The 24322-nt window shown below is 26.3% G+C and overlaps 1 protein-coding gene across 1 annotated transcript in view; it reads left to right on the forward strand.

The window, feature by feature from the left end:
• The window catches only part of LOC114122736 (cell adhesion molecule 3-like), a 393513-nt gene that overhangs the window by 55341 nt on the left and 313850 nt on the right, over positions 1-24322 (forward strand). Inside the window, exon 2 of the mRNA XM_050210832.1 lies at positions 7373-7424. The gene's annotated coding sequence lies outside the window, so the exon portion shown is untranslated. The remainder of the gene's footprint in view (positions 1-7372; positions 7425-24322) is intronic.

Here is a 24322-nt window from a genome sequence, read left to right on the forward strand (position 1 = left end):
TATATTATTAGTAAATACTGGGTAAAAAAAAAAATAAAAATAGAAAATGGTTTTGCACAGAAAATGCTAGTCACGTTTGCGTCGATGTCCCTCGCACTTAACTACATCGTTTCTTCTGTGTATTATAATGAAAATATGAAAAAATTAAATAAAAGTCCACCCAGATGACTAATGTCCTTATTACGTGCTTCAAACTGACGATTCATTTTAACATTTAATTTAATTTAAAAATATATATACATATAAATTATAAATATTATATAATATATTATTCACTTAAATCGCATGCCATTTTCATCGAGTCGGTACTATTATTTTCTATGTACAGCAGCAATATAGGTACAAAATATTATTAAGTTGGTTTTAATAATCGAGTGTAACAACTTTTATTTTAATTATCAGGCTCATACAAAACTCCTATTTTTAAGAATGATAATTTGATTACCTACTCGCTTGCTTATAATATAATCTATTATAACCATAATATTATTATAATTTTAATAAGTAACTACTTAGATAATATTATTGAACTATAAATTAACAAACAAAACTCACTTTAATAGCATGTTTAACAATATCATTAATAGGTACGTTATCTATATCTTAACGAGTAACAACAAGGAAATAGATTTATTGGTATTATTGGTAAATATGATTATTATACAACTATAATTTTGATATTTTTTTAGTGAAAACCATTAAAGTGAAGAAAAAACTTCATGTTTAATATAATATTTTTTTTCATGAGTTAACTTTTCGACAGTTTTACATTTATATGATATAAGAGAAAGTTTAAAAGCGAAAGTTTTTTAAAGTGTATAAGCACTCACCCGTCCGTAGTAAAATAATGTAGTTTTCGGCTATCGAATATCTTAAAAACGTTATGCATAATAATTATAGCTGATTTTCTGATAAAACTTTAACTAAAAAATACAAATTATATTATAGGCTTTTAATCCTTTTCATGAGTTTAGCAGAATATTATATAGGTTCTGGCTCTTCGTTTCATCCGTGTCCTGGAATAATAAATAGTCATTTAAATTTTGAACCTACACTGAAAATCGACAATTCTATCTATTATTTTTTAACTATTAAAGAATATTGTATCGATATTTTTAGAGTCCGTTAGTTTTATTTTGTTACAATATTATAGTTTGATCTGTTATTAATATTAGTTTGAACACTACTAGGTTGCATTGACAAAATTAATTTCGATATTAATTTAGATTTTAGACCTTTTTGTTTTCACATTTTTGTCTTAAGCATACATTTAGTATAAATACATAGGATAAGATAAATTTAGCATAGTAAATCGATTATATTTAACATTACTCTATATTTTTAGAAAACTCGTACTAACCTAGAAAAATATCTCGTAATATAAAGAGAGGACACAATTTTTTAATTAACGTCTAAATAATATTAACTCGTATAATAGTTACTTTATACTAATATTTACTTTATATTAAATTTAGAAATTAAACATTATCAATGTGGAACTATTGATTTTACGAAATTAAAGCTAGTTAAATTTGATTATTTACTACGCAGTTAACTAGTTCTATATTTTAACGTTTTTTTGACGTTGAACAAAATAAATCGTCTTTTTAACCTAACCTACATAACCTATATACATTTTTATTACAGTATTATTTTAAAATATTAAATAAAGTTTTAAATAATTTGTGTTTATCCCGTATCATATTATACTAATTTTGATTGCATATCGTATCAAATATTTGAACAACAAAAAAAAAAAATAATAACACTTATAACTATGGATTGTAACGCTAAGTTTATTATATTAGGATAATATTTCAAGTTTTCTTGTTTATGTATTTTAAATAAATTGTATTATATTTATCTCGAATTTTTTCAAAAATAATTTACTATTTTTAACAATTTGTTGAAAGTCGATAGGTTTTTTGTATTTATTATTAAAATAATAAAATATTTGAAAATTATTCCCTGCGAAATATTTATTTCAGTATTCAAATACTCAATCTATTGTGTACACATTTTTAATGTTTGGAACACTTTCAACATTTAAAAATTTGTAAGAAAGACAATTATAAACATATACGTAGTATTTTGCTTGGAATTTAAAAAAAAAAAAACAAAAAACACTTAATACAAATTTTCAAAAAAACATATAATTATAATACCCATCTGTTAATTTGTTGATGCCAATCTGTATAATTGGTTACTTGAACTCTGCATTAAAATTTTGTTTTACGGGATCACATTTGAAGTTTTGTGGATTACTCTGTCTGTTGGTTAATTTTGAGATCTAAATTATGTTTGTGTTAAAGATGCTCGCTCAAGTAATAATTGCTTAGGTGGGAAATATAACTATATAGAAAGGAAAGTTAGAGGTCGTTATTTCATTCTTAAGATAATTTATAATTATATGAATTAGAAAATTAAATAAATTAGTTACTTTTTACTAAGGTAATAATATGTCACGGTAACATTGTAGCGACTGTGATATTATTATGATGACTGAGAAAAGACGAACAGTAATACTGTGAACACCAAACAAAAAAAAATAATAAAAATAAAAATATAATTTATTAGTTAGAAGTAAAATTAAAACAAAAAAATGATTAAATAATTAATAATTTATGTGAATTTTTATAATTTGCTAATGACATAATTTTAAAATCACTTAATTCACAATATTATACTATTACCTACTATATTTGTTTAATACACAATTTTTATGGTTAAACTCAGTGTTGCAACTAACTAGGACTTGGAAGTTGTAGGAGTTTCATATTTTTTTATAAACTCTCGATTTTTAACACACCAAATTAAAAATTCATATATTTTGCATATTTTTTAATTTTAGGGAAAAGTACACATTTCATTGATTTTTGTACGCATATTAAGCATAGTACTTAAAATTTCTAAAAAAATGATTTTTTTCCTTAGCCTATATATTTTAAATGATATTTAATATAAAACTCAATATTATTTTACATAGGTATTATAGTATGTATCACCATCCTTGCAGTTGAACATTAATTTGACGACAACGATGCGATTTACATACTTTAATTTTGATTGCTTTCATATAACGAAAATTTATCTTATTGTCGACAATAGTTATTGATTTAACTTATTTTAAATTATGAATAACTTTACTGCATGCATATTTAACAATTTGTTTTTATTTTATCGCCTTCAAATTCCAAAGGCTAGTAATACATAATAATTATAAATATTCATCATTATACAATGACCTACAAATTAGATAGTATTTGCAATAGTTGAACCGTATAACAATAATAATATACTATAATACGTATAATTTAATATTATTTTCTATAATATTACTTTTATTTAAAATTCTTAAAATGTTTTGTAATAATGATAATAATATTAATAGCATACGGTCGATTTAAACAATTACGTTATGTTAAACTACTGTGCGAAATTATTTAGGTTTTTACATTATTAACAGTTGGAAAAAAAATGTTTTTCCTAACTTAATCAATTGAGCGTAGACTTCATGTATAATTGATGATCTTGATTACGAAACTATATTTACAAAGTTCAGTTCATTTTTATATAACATTTCAAACAGTTAAAATGACTATTTTGCTATTGTTTTACCAGACTGTAGGTTTTGAATTATTTATCCCTGATTGGACTTAAAAGACAAGGGTTATTATGTTATAAAAATGCGTTTAACGAATATGAAACAACAGTAGCATAAACATATGAAAAATAATGTTAAATTTGAAATTGTACTGTATTTTTATAGTAATTTGAGTTATAATTAATTATATGTAATTAATATTAATAGTTTTTTTGTTATATTAATCTAACACAATGCTTAAAAATATGAATAGGTATTTACTAAAATAATTAGGAACATATGTTATTATAGTTATTATTCAACTGTTCAAATGAATAAAAAATATAATAAAATACACAATTACAAAAAAAATATATATATATCATGCTAAATGTCAATTTCATCTTATTTTCAATATTTATATATAATGATCATTGATCATTGTTTTCTATTCAATAGGCAAAAGAAATACGTTATTCATTCATACATATTATATTGTTTCTTTTCTGTAATGTTTTATTTAAAAAAAAATACACGTAAAATAAAAACTGTTTTGTGTTAAAAGGTTTTTCATCGCGAAAAAAATAACAGTGATGTATATATTATAATATGCATATTATTTCAACGAGATGTAATAATAACTGCCATTAACAACACAAATAACAAACTCTTTGACATTTTAGTTAAAACTGTTTTTTATATCGTATTTATTATAACGCCCTTTATATTGACTTGTTAAAGCCCGATAAGACTTCCGATGTTATATTATTTACAATATAACGTCCATAGTCTGTTTTCCTACAAATTCTTATTTATTTTTGCATACTGAACAATGTGTAGAGTTTTGGTAGGTCAAATTTGAGATCTAATATTATGAACAGTTAAACGTATGAATACTGAATATAAATTTAGAATTTAAAAATCTAAACACTTCTGCAGTAAAACAAAAAAAAAAACAAAATAAAATGTGACAAAGTAAATTTGAGTTTTATGTTGAGTATTCATTTTTATTTTTTATTGAAATGATGAAAAATTATCAAATTGTTTTATCCGTCCAATAACTTTTTAATACAAAAAACAACATTTTTTTAATCTGTATTGTAGTTTTTAAGATAATAATACATCATATGAAAGGAGCGCTGAAAACACAAAAACATATAACGAAGACTTATTTATTATTTTATTAATCATATTATCACTCACAGTTGTCTTTTAATAACACAAATTCAACGTATTCTTGAATTTTTTATTCAGAAATGTTTGTTGGACGTTTTTTTTTTTTAATTTGTTTTAATAAGTAACTCTTAGAATTCTTAATGCTCTTGCATCTTGTGTATTACTAGTATACTAAATACTATATTTCATTATTTGCAAATGGTTATTTAACAAGAAAAATGTTTCATAAAGTTCTCTACTTAATAAATGAAATAATACTATTGTAACAGTTGTTTTTTTTAAATATTACATATTATATTCATAAATTTCTCGTCAATAAAAATAATATATTATATAAACTGAAAAAAATACAAACTTAAAACACTTGGTTTCAACATAAGTTCCAATGCAATATATTATGTAAGTACCTACACGAAAATTAAAAGAGATAATAAGTAAGTTCCGACATAACTAAACATATATATATATATTTAAGTCCCCACAGAAAAACACAAGAACTATATAAGTCGCTGCACAAAAATAAAGTTATGTATATTTTTTAATAAACTTAAAAATTAATTTATAAAGCTTTCTTGGAAACAAACAAGTATAGCAAATCTATACAGTACTCGAATTTGTTTGAAACGATTGTTATTGTTATATAATTTATATTATTATTAACTACATATCTAGTCAATTGTCATAATATTATTGATTTTTATATTTTTAAAAATAAATTTTATCACAATAAAATTTAATTTAATAGAAAATATATAAAAAAAATACTCATAAATTAGCAATTGATAGGTACACTATTTTTCAAGTGTAAATTAAGTAGCCAATCGAAAAATAAATTAATTTAAAGTGTTTTTATGCAAATTGTTTTATTTTAGATATCCATTATTTTTTTTTTCAAAAATAATGATTTCATGTTGTAAACAATCTAAACGATTTAGGAAATATGCGTAACTTTTTGAAATAAAATATTTATCATTAGAAAAAGGTTTGAGAAGTCAAAAATAATAAATTATTTAATAATATTTTAAAGTTTTTTTTTTTGCTTGTTTATTTGATTTGCTACATAACGTGTGATTTCTGAAAATGATACGTTTTGGAAAAAGTATGGTTATAGTTTTGGAACAATTTTTAAATTTGTGTTAATTAATACTACTAAAACGAAGGAGAAATACTTCTAATAGTTAAAAAATAATGAGCTGGAGTTTTTAGAATTTATATACCTTATAATATAATACATATTATGTTTCCTATTTGAGTTACAAACTTAAAATTTTTTATCATGCTGTATGGCTGAACAAGTAGATTATTTGATGTTATTTTTAAATAATTCTAAAAAACTGTATAGGTCTTTGTATGTTATACTATAAACAATCCAACCTTTTAACTTTTGCGTTTGTTCAAAATGTCGGTGTTTCATTATTGCCTATAGAGTATAGACTATTATTAAAGTTGTCTCTATTAATTATCAACGTAATATTAAAGTAAAATATAGCGTATTTAGTATTTAGTATCTATACAATAATTTGTTTTACTGAAATATATTTTTACTGCTTCAATGAAGACAATACATAACGATATTTTAAACATTTATTTATTATATATGTATATTTTTTTATGTATTATGGCAAAACATTAGTTACATATAAGAATACAATATATGAATGTAAATCTACTAAATACTAACAAAATAACAAATTTATTTTTACTTTAGCTTAAATTTACTGTTATAGTATTTTATATATTTTAGTTATCTTAGAAATATTTTTACTTTAATATAAGAGAACAATTTTGCTACTTTACCTTACTTTATTTACAATAGTATATTATTATTTATTACTATTAATTTATTACTGAGATAATAACACGTATTACAATACCTTGTGGTTATTATGTAAATAAAAATGACTGGTAATATGGTTATGTATGTGTAATAGGTAGGTAATATCTATGATGCTGCACAATAAACAATAATATCCATGTTGGCACAATTTTTTGAATAACTGCAGGTTTATTTTTAAATTGTTATACAATTAATTTAACCAGTAGAAATTATTTAACATTACAATTTACGGCGTGTAAGTGTATATTCTGGAATGTTTTAATTTGGAATTCCGGTAAAAAGGAATCATGATCAAATTATTTTTTAAAAATAACTTAAAATTATCTTTCTAATTTGTTTATATTCGAGGCTGTACTGTAGAAAAGAAACCATTATAGTATGATATTGTTATTTTATTATAAAATTCCACAAAAAATAAGTGCAGACATACACTAATATGATGAAAAACAATATAATATCAACATATGATATGTATAATATATAAGATGTGCATAATATATGCTTATTATATATATATAGAATATAAAATATAATAATATAAACTATGTAAATTTATTTTTAAAACAATAAACAATGTAAGACTTGTAAACTAGTCTAAATATTTTTTTTTTGTAATTTTTAATAAGTCGAACTCATTAAATAATTCATAAATTATATTATTCAAATACATATAGTTGTTGCCAATCAATTATAATATGTTTTTATAAATGTGTGTATTATGAGTTATACTATGTTATTAAATAATAAATTGAATATTTTTTATTTTTTATTTCTAGGAAATCGGAAATATGGATTCTACACTATGAATGTGACTTCTACCACTACAATGTGAGTTTTTTTTTTATAGAAAATTTAAATTTAGTTTGGATTATTCATTGAAAAAAATATATAAAACTTCTATTGTACACACGAATAATACGAATAATGGTTAATTTGCTTATTAATATTTAAATAAATAGTAATATTTCATTTATATTGATAAAATTTCATTTTATTATATTATAAATAGGTTCTTATGTTGGTAAAATAATTTATTATTGTTACTATTATTTTTTTTTTTTTTTATGAACAAATCGGTGTCCTCGTAACACTTGGAATTATTAAAAAAATTAAATAATTATTATATAATATCAATAATTTATATACATACAACTATAAAAGAAAAGTCGAATCATTTTAAGTCATATGTTTTAAGATATTAAAAAAAAAAAACCAATTTTAAAACTACAAGAGAATTAACGATAATAGTATTGTTAATTATAGAGGGTGGCCGTTATAAAAAAAGCTCGGGGAATTGCATGGTACAACAATATTATGATGACGATTATTATAGGTAGTGTATAATATTATGAGTATGAAATGCATTATTTACATCGTAAAATATTTAGTTCAGACGTCATACCGGCGAATTTTCAGTTGTTTCGTTGGTTATAAATCCCCGACGAACGCGTAAACGCCATCGTCCACCACGAGGGTGCCCTTTTTAGACGTTCAAACGTCCTAAAATAACTCAAAGGCACACATTCGATCAATTCGAACGAATCAATAACAATCGAGTTTGCTTTTCACGTTTTTTTTACATCCACCGAAATTTACTTTACCACCGAACTCTCTGTTACTCTCCCACCTTGAAGCATAATATAACATAATATCTATGTATGTATATATATGGCATACGCGTATAAAAAATACCTCAATCGTAAATCGTTTTCCGTTACTGTACCGAATCCTCCGGCCCATCTGCTCTATTACACGTCCGTCTTTACAGCTACAATGTCGTTACCGCATCAAACGGACAAACATATTATTTGTGTCTCCGATACGACGAGCCGTCGTCGTTGAAATGTAAAATACTGCTACCAGACGTTTCTCTGTCGAAATCCCATCCAATATAAATTATTATTACTATATAACTCTGCTTTCGTTTTGAATTATGCACATACCACTCCAACAATAAAACTACGGTGAGTTTTTTTTCGTATTTTTTACAGATTTAGACTAAGCTATAGGAGACTGAAAAACAGTCGACTCTGTCTTCCACGAAAAGCGTGATTGAATAACTTACATTCTATACGCGTTAGGTTTCATTGCATTTTTTTTTTTTTTTTTTTTTGTTTTTAATATTAAGGAAAATAAATTAAGAAAGTACTAAATATCTTACATAAAAACGATAAGTAGTGATATTATATATATATTAATTTCTTATGTTTTTTTTTCCAAAGCCAAGTACGTAATATGTATTTCTATAATATTATATTAATGTTGACTTGAGAAAAATAATAACTACTACCATTTTAATGTGTTGACTGTTTTTTACATTGAAAAAAAAAACATTAATAATATGCTCTGTTGATTTTAACTAGGTATAACGCTCATTTTAGTTTTGATAGAACGAAAAAAATACTCTAGTGGTTCAATCTTGTTTGAAAAGTTTCAGTCAAGTTCATAGTTTGTGTCTTGTTAAGGGGAAATATTGTTTAATGCGCTATGCGTTTACATTATAGGTAGGTACATATAATTTAGTTCAATGTAATTTGGCCTTTAAATTAATAACCAACTTGTCGAGTTGGTAAGTTTAAAGACGAAGTTTTTTTTATAGATAATTAGTCTAAGTTTGTTTTCATTCTCGTAGTGTATATTGTATTATAAACACACCAATCGCTAATTATAATAAGTTTACAGCTCATACCAGCTACAGTAGTGTAACATTTATATATTTTTTATATATATATAGAATATGTATAAAATTAATCGTTTTAAAATGATGGTATTTTGTTAGTTATTAAAGTAATTATAATATTATATTCAATTCATCTCGTACATATTGTATTCATTTATAACTCTGAACATGATTAATCATAATAAAAAATTTATTTTATAGTAAGTATATGAACACATGATACAATTAAAAAATACCATTGTATTATTTCACCAACGTGAATATACAATATTTATATAGTATTAAACGTATACTAAACAACTGTCAACTTGTGTTACAACTCGCTCAAAAACATTTAATTAGTCGTTAACAGAATATATCTTGTCATTTGAATAACATAAACTTGCAGAATTGTGTTGAAAATAACCTTAGAGTCCAAAAACAATTCGGTTTTAAAAAACAAATGAGTGTCAAACAAAGTTGAATCCTCCAAATGTTGTTTGGGTTATAATCATTGTCAGAAAATACAATTACGGTTTCAGTGTTTTGTCACTAACCGTTTTATACAAAGTGTGTAATAAACCCTTATTAAATGATGCATTTCTACAAACATGCATTTTATTAATTACTGATGACTTTATTTGGACAAGGCAATGAGAACTCTTATTATTTTAACATCATTGAAAAACAACGTTTAAGAAAATATTTATACAAGTTTCTGAATTGTAAATATTATTCAAATGGAATGAAACTGTTTTCGTAATAGGCAATATAATTATAAAAATACAATTAAACATTCGATATTATTTACAATTTTACAATTTTTTGTTTTAGGAGAAAAATATATTTCCAGATATAAATAAATACTTATTAAAACCAATTTTATTTTATCAATTAATATCTAAAACTAATATATATATATATTATAGGTATGCAATTTTTAATAGATACCATGCTAAAATATGAATACAGTTGTGTTCATTTAGAAAGTGAAAAATATCAAGTGAAAAAAAATAGTTAGATAATATATATTTTAATAATGCATATAATGCATATTTCTTTTTTTTTTTAATTTCTATTATTTAGTTTAACAATTACTTTTGGCAGTTAAAATATTAAATTTAAATTTAAAAAATTCATATTTTAACCCTATTACTATTTATTAAGCTTCGACCTAACCTAACCTACCGTTAGATGTGATTTTAAAATGTGAAAAATCGAAGAACATACAATTTCAAACGACAATTACAATATAAAATTGAAAACAAAAAAAAATAAAAACAACAATCAAAATTGGTAGGCACGATCTCGGGCGAGTCTCGTTAAACGACTGTTTTCCTAAGGTTTCTCATATCATTAGTGTTTTACTCGCAACAGTCATAGGTTTTATCGGTACTATATACGTCGGACCCACGGGGGAAAAACTCTGTCCGCAGGTGACTCTCGTACACCCTCCGCCCGTTTTGCTCCGCAGTCACAGACACACTCCCACACACACTCCTCTGATGATCGCCGTTTATAATATATAACTATACCGCGGTATACTACAACACGGACCCGTGCACGGCGGGGACACACTCGCGCGCTTTGGAAATTATTATGGTAATGTACAGCCGACCGTCAAACGTTTTGGAGGAACACGGACGGGGGCGCGTGAACACATTTATATAACAATAATTGACGTTCTACAACATCATAACATATTATGTACTGTCACGGAGATGACGCGTGTCGCGCACGACGGCGGTGTATGGATGTGTACACCTATTACCGACGACTATACCTCGCCCGTTTTGACGAGGCTCTAAATGTTTTGACAAGAGCTTGTTAGCGTGTGCGGTGAACTCGACAATATTGGTCGTCCCCGCGCGCCGCCGTGTGGTTGGTTGCTTCTGCACCACACGTGTACGTGTGTAGGCCGTAATACCGAACATGACGTCGTGCATATACCCGGGATGATCCATTTAACCGGATGCGCTAATTAATCATTGTCAGCCAAATTTTGCGTTATTGAAAAAAAATATATATATATATAATATATTTAATAATAACAATAATAATGTTTCCATATATATATATATCGTTAAAAGCATTTGGAACACCTACACGATTTACTGTTATCTCGTGTTTTTATCTTAAAAAAAAAAAAAAAATAAGACTTGGAATTTTATTTTATAACCCACAAAACATACTTGTTACATACTAACCTAATCTTGTCTCAGTACACTCTAAATTATAATGTACAAAGTATTGCTCAAGTATGAAATAATGTCGATGAGATAGTAATGTAAAACTAATAATCGTTTACACAGTGTATAAGTGGAGATCTCGGCTAGTAAGCCCGTTGTACAATTTGTACTACAATTTTACTTAGTTATTATTATTATAATTATATTATTATTGTAGATTCTTAACGGAACTATTGGTATATTGATTTTACAACGATATGCGTATTTTTATTTGTTTATTTTTTGTTTTATCCATGTCATCAGTGATCAGTGTCATCGCCTACTGAAGTGATAAGAGTTCTTTCAACTTAAACGTTGAAATAAGTCACTCTGAATCGTTTTCCATGCAAAATGATTTATCATTGAATTTAAATTTAATACATACACTATACCTATTATTAAAGTGGTATATTTACTTGATGCTAAGATACACTTGACTTGTGCTGTACACTAAGGGTTATTTACTTTTTCTAATTTTTTTTTACTTATTACTAATGTGGATTATTACATTTTGTAAATCATAAGGTCACTATTGTTATAAATAAAAATAATAATTGTATTATTTACGTCATTAATTGAGAACTGTTATGTATTTTATTGTACTTCATGACATTTATATTAATATCAAGCCATTTCTATTTATATCACAAACTCATTCCCACCATTCTATGAAATGGAAATATTAATTTTAACATTCATAACAATTATTGATATTAAAATATATAAACATTTACCATTATTATTATAATAATTAAATATCAAAAATATAATAAATGCATTGTTATCAGTAGATATTAATTTAACCTACCATATTACTAATAGTAAAATCAATTTAATATAAAAGTAATATAAAAATATCATAAAATAACTTATTGTAATGTAAGCTGACAGACCGTCTTCGCTCTAAATCGTTTTTCATATACAATGATTAATCATTGAATGCAAATTTAACACTTCCATTACAGGGACTTACTGAATGACGATATACACTCGACGCCTACAACACTATACAGCATAGTATAGTTACCTATAATTGCTGGCTTTTATTTTTCTTCGCCGACATTTACTTTAAATGTAAAATCAATTTATTAATGTTTGAATACTTAATAATATATATTCGAAGCAATAATGGTAGTCGGTCGTTAAAAGTAGTATAGTACTAATGTACTATAGACTAATATAGGTCAGAATGGCAATATGGTATAGTAATTTTTCGCTCTATTGTTCTAATCGTTTGTCAATTCATTTTTATTGTACGTATAAATCGTATAATAAGTTATTCTAAATGTTCTTATTTTCAATACCATAAACGATATTTAATATTGATATAAAGTTTTGGTCAATAAAACATTAAAATTGTTTTTAGGAAATCGATTCCAAATTATATCTTTAAATGTAAAAAGTCGTATCTAATTGTAAAATCTAAACCAAAATATATATTTTATTAATATTTATATTTTGGTCGTTTTTGTACATAAAAAAATTTCTGAAATAAAAATTAAGAATACACACACATAATATATATATAAAATATATATGAAGGATTTATGAAGTCAGTAGTACAAATAATTATGAGAAATTTAACCAAAAGATCTTGATAAAGTGTTTTTTTATTTATTGATATATTTTCAACATCATTTTATTAAAATCCATTGCAAGTTTTTAACTAATAATTATTGTATACAACTAATACAATTATTCGATAAGATAATAATTTTATTATATAAGTGATTTTCTACAACATTCAAAAATATAAAATTGCCAAAATGGTTTTTATGTATATAGTAAGTGAAACATCAATGTAACCATGGTAGAAACAGAAAAATATTATAAAATTTAACTCATAGTCAAACAATATAATAATATAAACTTATATCATGTTTAATGCTTATGTTTTTAACAGCGATAAATCAATAATATAATTTAAGCCAAAACTTTCGTATATTATTGTTCCGATCTAGAATAATTCTCGAGTGTAACTAAATGCGTTGAATGACAGTCACTGCACTACTGAAGCATTATACATTTAACAGTTGTAATTCGATTTTATCGTTCTCACACACGCGTTTTCCTAAATTACGTTTTTGATGAAAAGAGTGTCGCCAGTGTCGAGTTATCTTTAAAGCTTTATTCTATATTATGTATATTATATATTTATATAGTATTAAATCTGCTCTGGAGGTTATACTTTCAGTTCGAAAACTAGTCATAATAATAATAAACCGATGGAAAAACAAACAATATTATTGTGATTGTTTTTTCGGTTATTTTTATGACTGCCTTTATTATTTCCAATAAATTACACATCTGCCGCAGATGTAGAGCACGATAAGAAATAATGAAAATACAAAAAAAAATAAAATGTCAAATTCACAGAAGTAAAACTTTGGCATATAGCTGTATGGTTAACCAACAGTGAATTTCTTTTATTTTTAAAGATTTCGGTTGGCGTTTAGTTTTGGCTTAAAAAAGTAGTCACGAAACGTCAGTAAAATCAGAAACACAACAGGCAGATGTTGAAAAACGACTTTTCTTAATTTTTTTCATCCTAACGACTATAGCAAATACCTAAAAATATTTTTATTTTCAATATTTTCGAGTTAATAATAATCTTACCAAAAAATCTAAGAAATAAAATCGATGATCATTTCACCGACTAAGAATCGAACTAAAAATATGAGTTTTCATGGCCTTCTCCTGTTTAACTATTTCTCACATTTTATTTGTGTAGAGTAAAATGTTTTGGAATTTATTTTTTTCAGTGAAACTATAAAATGTATAATCTTATTTAATCTAAATCTTCACAATTCGAGCTGAAAACCAAAAATATGAGCAAGCTTTTTTGGAAAAAAACCAAGTATTTTTGGTATTGAAATTTTAAAGTTAAGCAGTACTAGCGTTTCGCTATAAGTATATTATGTAATTTAATGTTATAAAAAAATAAATTTAAATCCCAACCATACCTACGAAGTAGACACAATATGCAATTCTCGTTTACTATGATATTGTATATAGGTAAGACGCTTAACATTTCTGGGAAAGTCGACGGAAAAGAGAGTTAAAATCATTAAAGCATATTTTTCAACAGCAAACAGAAGTACCTACTGTTATTACAGGGGTTGTATCGAAGGTATATAATTTTAATTACAAACGTGGGTCATGGTGGTTGCAACTTTTACCATTATTATTTGTATCTGATTTTTGGGAGACGTTAACGTTGTTGAAGTAATTACGCATACGTGCACACAATGTTACGGTTCTTCGTCTGTTCGTCTGCAGATGGTATTAATACCGAGTAGGTTTAGCTGCTGTTGGCAGAACTGTTCTAAACTCGGTGTGGTGTTTATTATTATAACGACACCATTGTGACATTATACCTATATATATATTTTATATTATGTTTGTACACCATAGTTTGGTGTTCAGTTGGGTATCACGCGCGAAGTTTTATCGTCAGTCTCGGATCGTCAAACTACGACTGCTGGCGGTCGACTGGCGGCGGAGGGAATGAACGCGGAAATAAGGAAACCGAAGAGAAAAAACTCGGTCTGGAACAATCTTTCGTATGGCGGCCACCTCGGAAATCGTATATTATAATAGTAATAATAAGTATATAATAATACATTATAATATAGCAATGGACGCGTTCCCGAGACCGGGTGACTAACACAAATCTCCGATATTACTACACCGCCAATTGACTTCAAAACCAGTCGAGTGTGAGGGTTAAGTGGAGAGCATTTGTGGCGTTCTGCAGAAAGCACTTGGTGGCGCACCGACGGAGCGAAATGCGTTATAGTCGTACGCCGCGACGCTCGTGATGCGAACGGTGAAAAATGAGATAATTAACAACAGATAACAACAACAGCAACGACAACAACAAGAACAACAATAACAGCAGCGACACAACGGCACAAATAACGTTCTTCGCCGGTCTGTTTTTATTATTAACAAAGAGACATATTTTATTCGACTCCATATTTTGTCGCGCCGTGGAAACTTTGGCCGGTAAGTTATGTTATTATTACGTTTTATTTTCGCTCGCGGACGGGATAACAAAAAGCCAAACATTATTAAAATACGTCGGCTAATGATATGTTTTCCAAATGGCGTAAAATATAACAAAGCGTGAAACTTTGCACTGGTCGAGTATAAAAATTTGAATCGAGCGTATTATATCATCGCGACAGTTGGTGAAATATCAAATTGAATTTTACGAACGCCGCGAAATTGGTACGTTGCAGCGTTTTACATTTTAATTTTCGCGTAGCACCAGTCTTATTAATATGAAATATATAGCGATATTAATAATAGATCGTAAAAATTTTCCCGTACAGTCTAAATAATTAGATGATAGATAATTATTATTATTTTGCTAAAACAGTATCTGAAATAGGTTTTTATTATAATCAATAACGATAATCCAATAAATCTACAAATCGCATTTCTGGATTTCTGTTTCTAATATGTAAACGAAAACAATTATTTTCTATTATAGAAAAGCGCATTACTACTGTAAATATAATGAATATAATAATATGATGCTAGTATTCAATTTTTTTCGTATATTGACGGATTCGGACGTATCCAGTCTTTGTGTTAATTACAGTCGATTATCTCTCAACGCGTTTTTGTTTCTATATTAAATATTGAATCGTAATTTGTATATTGAAGATAGTATCGAATATGATGCATGAAAATATTTAGTATTCAATGAGTTTTACCACTATACGTACTGCGTTAAGAGAAGCTACCTTTCGCCAAATGTCAAAAGCCACTAAACAAAAATGATCTTGTTTCAAATGTAAACTTGATTCAAAGTCAGCATCTCAGTATCCAGATAACATTATTCAAACTAAGAACCTTGTTACAAATACTTCCTCTAATAACAACTTTAAGGATCTATCGGATTCCGTTAACTTTATGAGCAACAAGTTTGATAACTTTGATGAACAAATTAGAAACGTATTAGGATATTTAAAAAAAAATAAAGAAGAAAATAAAATGCTGAGAGAGTAAAATATAAAATTTAAAGGTGAAATTATAATTTTAAGTCACTACATCAGTATCATAGAACAAAAAGTGATTGATAATTTTATCGAAATTAGTGTCTCAAAACTGGTTTAAAATGCATATGGTTTAAAAATTATTTACTAAAAAAATTAGAAAATGTTAAATACATTTTAATTGGAAACAAATCTTGATTTTTGTTTTAATTTCTCAATCACATTTAAAATATAATCTTATTGTTAATTAAAAATGTATAATAAATTAATGTCAAGTACTTAATACAAGACATGTATAAATTATAAAAATAGAAATTGTCTAAACATTATATGTTTTATTATAAAAAGTATCAATGTTAATTTTGATGAACTTCTATTATTTATTGAAAATTGCGTTAAAAGTAATCAAATTGATATTTTAGTCGGAGCTGAAACTTGGCATTACATGGTTTTGTGTTGCTAAATCCTAAATGATAGCTGAATATAATCTATTTTTCTTTTCTACAAAAAGAAACCTAAAAAATGGAGTGATAATCTTTGTTAAGTAACTTCATTATATGGTTTTTTGTGATTATAACTTTCAAGAAAATAATACCACTGCGGGATATGATCGGATAGCAGTGAAAATCTTAAAAAGTATCTCTGAATTAATTGTTAAATCTCTTGTACATATTTTCTGAGTAATTTTAAACTAACTATTATCAAACCCCTATACTAGGGATGAGATGAAAAAAATATGACTTACTATAGACCTTTATCTAAGTTAACAAACTTTTCTTTCTAAGAAACTTAAGAAAATAATCAACTATGAAATTATGTTTTGTTTGTCTGAATATTTTATCTATATATTTTCTATATTTTCCACTATAACTTGTCTTTCATCTAACCCTCTAACTGTAAATCTTTTATTGCTGTTAAGTTATTCTTTTCATATTTCATAATCAAAATTATTTAAAAGATAATTATTTCCTTCAACACAAGTTACGACTTAAAGGAGTATAAATTATTATATTTATACATTGTATTATATTGTTGTGCGTGATATAAAAAAAAATTAAAAAAAAAAAAATCAAATTCGATTTTATTTTACAACACAGTGTTGTTATTAATTAAACAAACATCGGTATCTAATTTAAGAATCTTCTAGAAAAGTTTCTTCTACAGTTATAAATAATTATAAATAAAAATCATAAATTTCTATTTTAAATGTTTATTGCAAACAAATTAATATCAGAGATAACAAACCCAAATAGTGAATTATTTATGTTGTTTTATTGCAAACCATTGTTTCTGGAAATATTATTAGACGATTGAAAATAAATAAAATTTACATAGAAAAAAAATAATGAACAAAAGTAAAAAAAAATATGTATATAAATATAAAGTAGAATAATAATAATTATCTTCATTAATGGAAATCAATTGAAATGTATAATATAATAATATAAGACATAATGCGATGTCTTAGTAATACAATATACCTACTTTTAATAGTAGTCTTAATAGTTAATACCTACATTAATATATCAAAAAAAAAAAAATTGAAGTATTGTCTACAAGACATAATTGTAACAAAAAGTGTACTTGTATTATTAAAAGATAAATTGGAAAAAAAATCATTATTATTTTTAGTGTTCCACAGAGACATCAATCTATTATATAAATAATTATTTATATAATTCAGATTTCGAGAGTGGAGCGATAAATGTATTTACACAATTTATAGTAAGAAAAGTATTAAATACTTTGATCTTTAACTTAAAGAGTTTAAAACTAGATCTACTTAGTCACTTAGAAATTCAAGATCAAAATTCAAAATATTCAGTACTTATCAAAATACTAAGGAAAAACTAAATCATATGAATAACTTAATACTGAATATTCAATAATGAGGTAACTCAAAACCTATTTCACAACAGAATGTTAACCTATAGCAGCTGAGTACTTATATTATTTAGACAAAAAAGAAATATGTATAATGTATATAAACAAACTATCCAGTGTTAAGGTGATCCCACTAATTATGGCATTTATATAAAAGGTTACGTTCTAGTTATAATATTCTAATTAGTCAAAACAGTAAATATTAAATATTAAATTATCCTCGGTTCTTTTTTTAAAATAATCTAATATTATTGTGTTGTTTAAATATAAATAAATATTTTATCATAGTTGATCTGCTAAACTTTTCATGGCCCCTTTCAGCGAAAACGTGAAGCAGAATAATCACACAAGTTGTGTACCTTTCGCGTTATGGTAGCTCACGGATTATGAAACCAAACGCACATTTGCAGATAAAACCGCCGATAGTTCGTTGTTAAGTTTCGTTTCAGTGCGTAGATAACTACCGCAGTTATAACGATTGTTATAATAATAATAATAGTTAAAACTATAGTTTTAATTGTGACTGTACGCAATGATTAAAAGATATATAACAATACAACATATTACACTCTGCAATCGTTTCGGCGTGTTACCGTTATTTGTGGCACTGAAAATTTACCGGCAGCATACAGTTGATAGAATACATTATTATTAGTATTATTTATACCATACATTTTGTGGTTTTAACCATGCCGCTGTGGCAATATGAAGCGTAAATACTGCGCACACTTATGCGCATAAAGTCTATATATTATAATACTATCTAATGCGAATAACGTGTATCTACTGTGAGTGCGGAGTCTGTGGCGACGGTGGAAGGGTGATTAAACTGTGTTCGCATAACTGCCAGCTTGGGGCCAACGAGTCAGTCCTACACGGGAAAAAAATTGCAGTTCACAAATTTTTGGCTAGTTTTACGTATTTTGCATATTAGTCACGCGAGGGTGGTACGACGGTGACGGGAACGGACGTCCGGACCCTGACGAATTGGACTAATGACCGGCAAGCCAACGCGCCGCACCCGTCAAACGAGGTTTTCGCTCTTTTTAGACCAGAGAAAGTGGCCTGCGAATCGTCGCACGTCGCCCGGAAACAATTCCGGTCCCTCGGGGTTGACAAATAGTTCCCCGATGGGGTCTAAAGTCCTGAGAGACCACTTCAAGATTTAAGGGCCCGAAACCTAATTAAAAAGTTTCGCGGTTCTGTATTACGTGCTATCGTACACTGCCGACCGACAGTGTTCTACTCCTATCATACTATAACAAACACCGCAACACTTCCGAATGGAATTCAATCGAGTCAGTATCTTATAAAACCAGTATAGCGTGTAATAGATGTACCCAAACTATACAACATACTATACATTGTCACGAATACATATTTTACAAATAGATAATAATGATTGTTATATATTGTTAGGTATGTTGATGTTGTCAATATTGTTCTCAATTTTCGTCAAAAATCACATGGGTGAGAACTAAAATCTCACTGGAATTCGTATTTATTTTTTTTCACAAACCTATGTTTTAAAGCTAAGTTTATTTTGTGAATTTTGTTATTCTACATTTTTAATTATAGGATCTCGTAACACGGCGTCATGGATAGGCAAAATAGGTACACGCCTGCGTCCTGTTTAGAATATTAATAATATCATGAAATATAACAATATTATGACGTCAATGTTAACTTTGTGCGGGCGGAATAATAATAATAAAAAAATATCCCGTCTTGTCCGAAACCAGCATCATTAGCGTGGACTTGACGTTATACGGGGTGTAAGAGAAATTATAAATGACACTTATAATTAATCAAACTATACATATTCAAATAATAATTGTAAATAATTAATAACGATTTTTTTTTCTTATCAATATTTGTTTATATAAATATTGATCAGAACAAATTTCATTACGTAATTGGTTGATTTCACTCGACCATTCTTTCTGTTACATTTCATTTTATTAACTTGAAATTTATTTAATTTTTTTTTTTTTTTTTGGCATCGTAGCATTGCGCCGGCTCAGTCGTCGACTATTCACCGTCGACCACTAACGCGGGACGGTAACTGTTTGGACCGTAGCCATATTATATATTATTATTATATTATACGTACTGTATATACCCTCCGTCGCCACAGGAAGTGAACATTTTTTTTTACTCGGAAGTGTATCAATTAAACCACCGGAATTTAAGGCAATTATTATTATTATAATTATTATGATTATAATCGTCGTTGCAAAAAAACGTGTCTCCATGACCCAAAACCACGAGTAGTTTAGTTCAAGTTTGTTAATTAGTAAGAGGAAATGAACATTAATTGATTAATTAATATATATATACATAATTTATGCACAACTTAATATTAACTATTATGTCAAAATAATTTCCATGATCGAGTCTTTTGTCACTTGTTTTTATCTATTTTTTTTTTATAAGTTTTGAATAAACAATATTTTATAGTATTATGTTAAGTAACAGTAAAAGACAAATAGTATCATATATTAGCAATATGTACTGATAGCTAGTTGGACAGTGTATGTTGATTTATCAAATGAATCCAATATCATGATGATCAACTTGACATTTTAGTGTTATGACTTTCAACTTTGTTTCTTGTTATTTCTCCGGTAAAAGCTCGAGTATAAAATAATGTAATGGTACGATATGGCTGAGAACTGTATTTATATCAATATTTTTTTACGATATGACTTAATAGTTTTTTATTATTTATGATACCATGTTATGAACCCTCGATATTTTAATGGAGGCGCTTAAAGTGTTTCGACCCTCGTCTATAGTTTTTATTTTTGAGTACTCCACTGAAGTAGTACTATTTCACGCTAATATATTATATAAAATTCATAAAATTAAAATAATTTGTGTGTATTCATAGGTTGAATTAAAAACAAAACACTTTAAAAATGGGTAGCTACTGTTTTAAAATTGATGTACATGCTTTTTTTTCTGTTATAAAGTTTTGCAAGTACAGAAAAAAAATATTAAATTATGTTTATAAGTAATCACTGAGACTGACGTTTGTTCTGTGTGGCCTACGTAATAAAAAAAAGTTCAGAAATGGTTTGTATTTTTTAAGTGATTTTTTGGTGTTTGTGCACTGTATTATAATATTATATAATTTATTTACAACCCACATTTAAATGAATAACGTTTTTGGACGTTTTTTGCAAACAACAGATATATCACCATTCACCGTCCATTACGCTGTACTTAAATGCAAACAAATAACGATTTGGTTTTTTCAACTAAATCGCTGGCCATATTACTCATATTTCTTATTACTACACGCTATAGTCATAAATAATATTAAAATATAATCGATGTGTATATTATAGTCACTCACAGTCCTTCATATTATAATCTAACATGTATATTGTATATAAAGCAACTTAACTTCATGTATTAGTATTGTTTATTTTAATTCACACACTCATATCTATTTAAATATATAGCCAATAAAATAATATACTGCTGTGATCTGTCGACGGTTTACTGACAACCGTACTTTTTATTTGTTTGCCAAGCTATAATTTATCAGAATATTCCACGAATATGTTGATTATTATTTATTATACCCAGAATATTCACACTTTAAACTTTGAACATATAAAGCCACGCAACAATGCCCAAGTCCCAAGTTTTTTAATCAAAAGTGGTTCTATAATACAGTAATATCATACGATTTCGTTTCAAAAGCTGCAGTCGTCATTGTAACTTTTCAAAAATCAAACGCAGCAACTAAACATAATATAAATTTGACAAAAACATACCACCTGCAATATCATACTCGAAATTAATTAAAAAGTTTTGAAAACCTACTGTTTTTGTTGAAATTCTTGTCATTTTTTTTATAAGGACACCAGTTTTGAATAAAATATCGAAAATGATTTTCTGTCATTTTCGGACCTATAAAAGGTCTTGTCACGTCTTCAAGACATCATTGTGACAATGAATTTTAAGTTGGTCTGACACTTTTGACTGTATAGGTACTCCGTAGAAAACGCTGACTGAATTGATTGTGAAGTCTAAGTTTAATTTCAATAAGGTTGACCAATTTAAAAAATGTAACTATACCATAAATGAATAAATGTCATATTTATACTGTCATTAGAGTTATTGGTATAATCCATGTTGAATTTTTATAATGAAAATGTGTTCCTAAATAATAATTAATAGTTAGTCCCTGACATCGAATGGTTATAATATAACATTATATTAACAAGTTAGTAGGAAGTAGGAAAAATCAAAGAAAATAGCAAAATAATAACAATAAATATTCGATATCAGTATAAAACATTAATTCTCACCACATATAACAAACGACATTATTTGGAGCGTACCTGTCGAAAGATGAATTTTTCGTAGCAACGAACTAAAAATACCAATATAAATGAACGAGATTTAAGATATATCTTTTATGATATGACACAAAATTATGTAATAGAATAAACTATAAAAGTAAAATAGTTTATAAGTTTAAAATGAAATAACGGCTTTGACATACAAATTTATTACTCAACCACGAGAAATTAAACAATACTGTCCAATTAAAGACGGACGTTTTGTGGATATCATAAAAATTGTTGACTAATATTTTGTGCTTACACAAGATGTCTCAACTGGTATCGAACAAAATTATAAATTAAAATTAATTAAGAGATTAGAACAAATTTAGAAAGAAATATTTTTATGCATCTGATACATACACTATCGGTATCTACATAATACAAATAAGTATAAATCATTATGAGACACATAAGTGCAGTAAATGTTCGTTGTAAATGAAATTATTTGGATAAAAAGGGGTTTTTTTTTTTTGAATGAAAAAGATGCTGTATAAACCAAAAATAATATTTTTAATTGTTAAATTTATACGGAAAAAGAAATTACGTTAGAATCTGTAACTCTACGGTGTACTCTGCTAGTACTTATTTGAAGAAAACAAACTATCATAAATTATCGTCAACCTTAATACAATAAACTCATAATATATATAATACGATAATAAATAACTGAATTTAATCAGATATGATACTTGTATGGGTTTTTATAAAATATCAGTAGGTATTATTAAACAATTGTTTATATTTATATTGTATATTGAAAAAATAATATAATAATTGTGTTTTCTGAATGTAGAAATCTAAACATTTGAAGTAGGTTCTCGAAGACTCAATTTTAGATTTGAAAAGTATTTTTTTTATTTGTTTGTTTGTTAGGTTAGGTAAGGGAGAAAAAAATAGAGTCATTTCTCATACTGTTGGAACACTTCCGTCCTAAAATTTTCCATTCGTTTTTAGTTTAATACGAGTTAAGATATTATCCGCATTTGCATGGAAATTCGATTTAATGTTTTTATCAGTAAAAAGAAGTAAAGTCGATCGTTCAGTAACTGACTGCAGTAACTTCATGTCAATCAAGATATCTGTTTCTCGTACGAATGTAAAAACACGATTTTTTATTATTTTTAACATGGAAAGCAAATTTTTTAGTTTTATAAAAATAAATATTACTCGCAGTATCATTTCACACAATTATATACTATTTTAGCTCAACAGGATGCCACAGACAAGATATTAGTAGATAAGATATTTTCATATTGTAGTTTATAAATATTATAACAACATACACTAACTAAAACTTTTATAATACATTTCTACAATATATAAGAAATATAAATAATAATATAAGCTGAAAGACCGTCTCAGTTTATAATCGTTTTTTTTATAATAATATGCAATATTGTATAGGTATCAATGAATTAAAATTTAACACATTCATAATAATGATACATTTGAAGTTATATGTACAGCAGAGCAGTACCCATTTGCCTACCTTTTTTATAAATATGTATTAAAGTAAAATAATTATTCAACAATTGACTATTGATTATTTAACTATTATGCATATTTATACAATTTATTATTTAAT

This window comes from Aphis gossypii, chromosome 1 (assembly GCF_020184175.1).
Source record: "Aphis gossypii isolate Hap1 chromosome 1, ASM2018417v2, whole genome shotgun sequence".
Classification (NCBI taxonomy): Eukaryota; Metazoa; Arthropoda; class Insecta; order Hemiptera; family Aphididae; genus Aphis; species Aphis gossypii.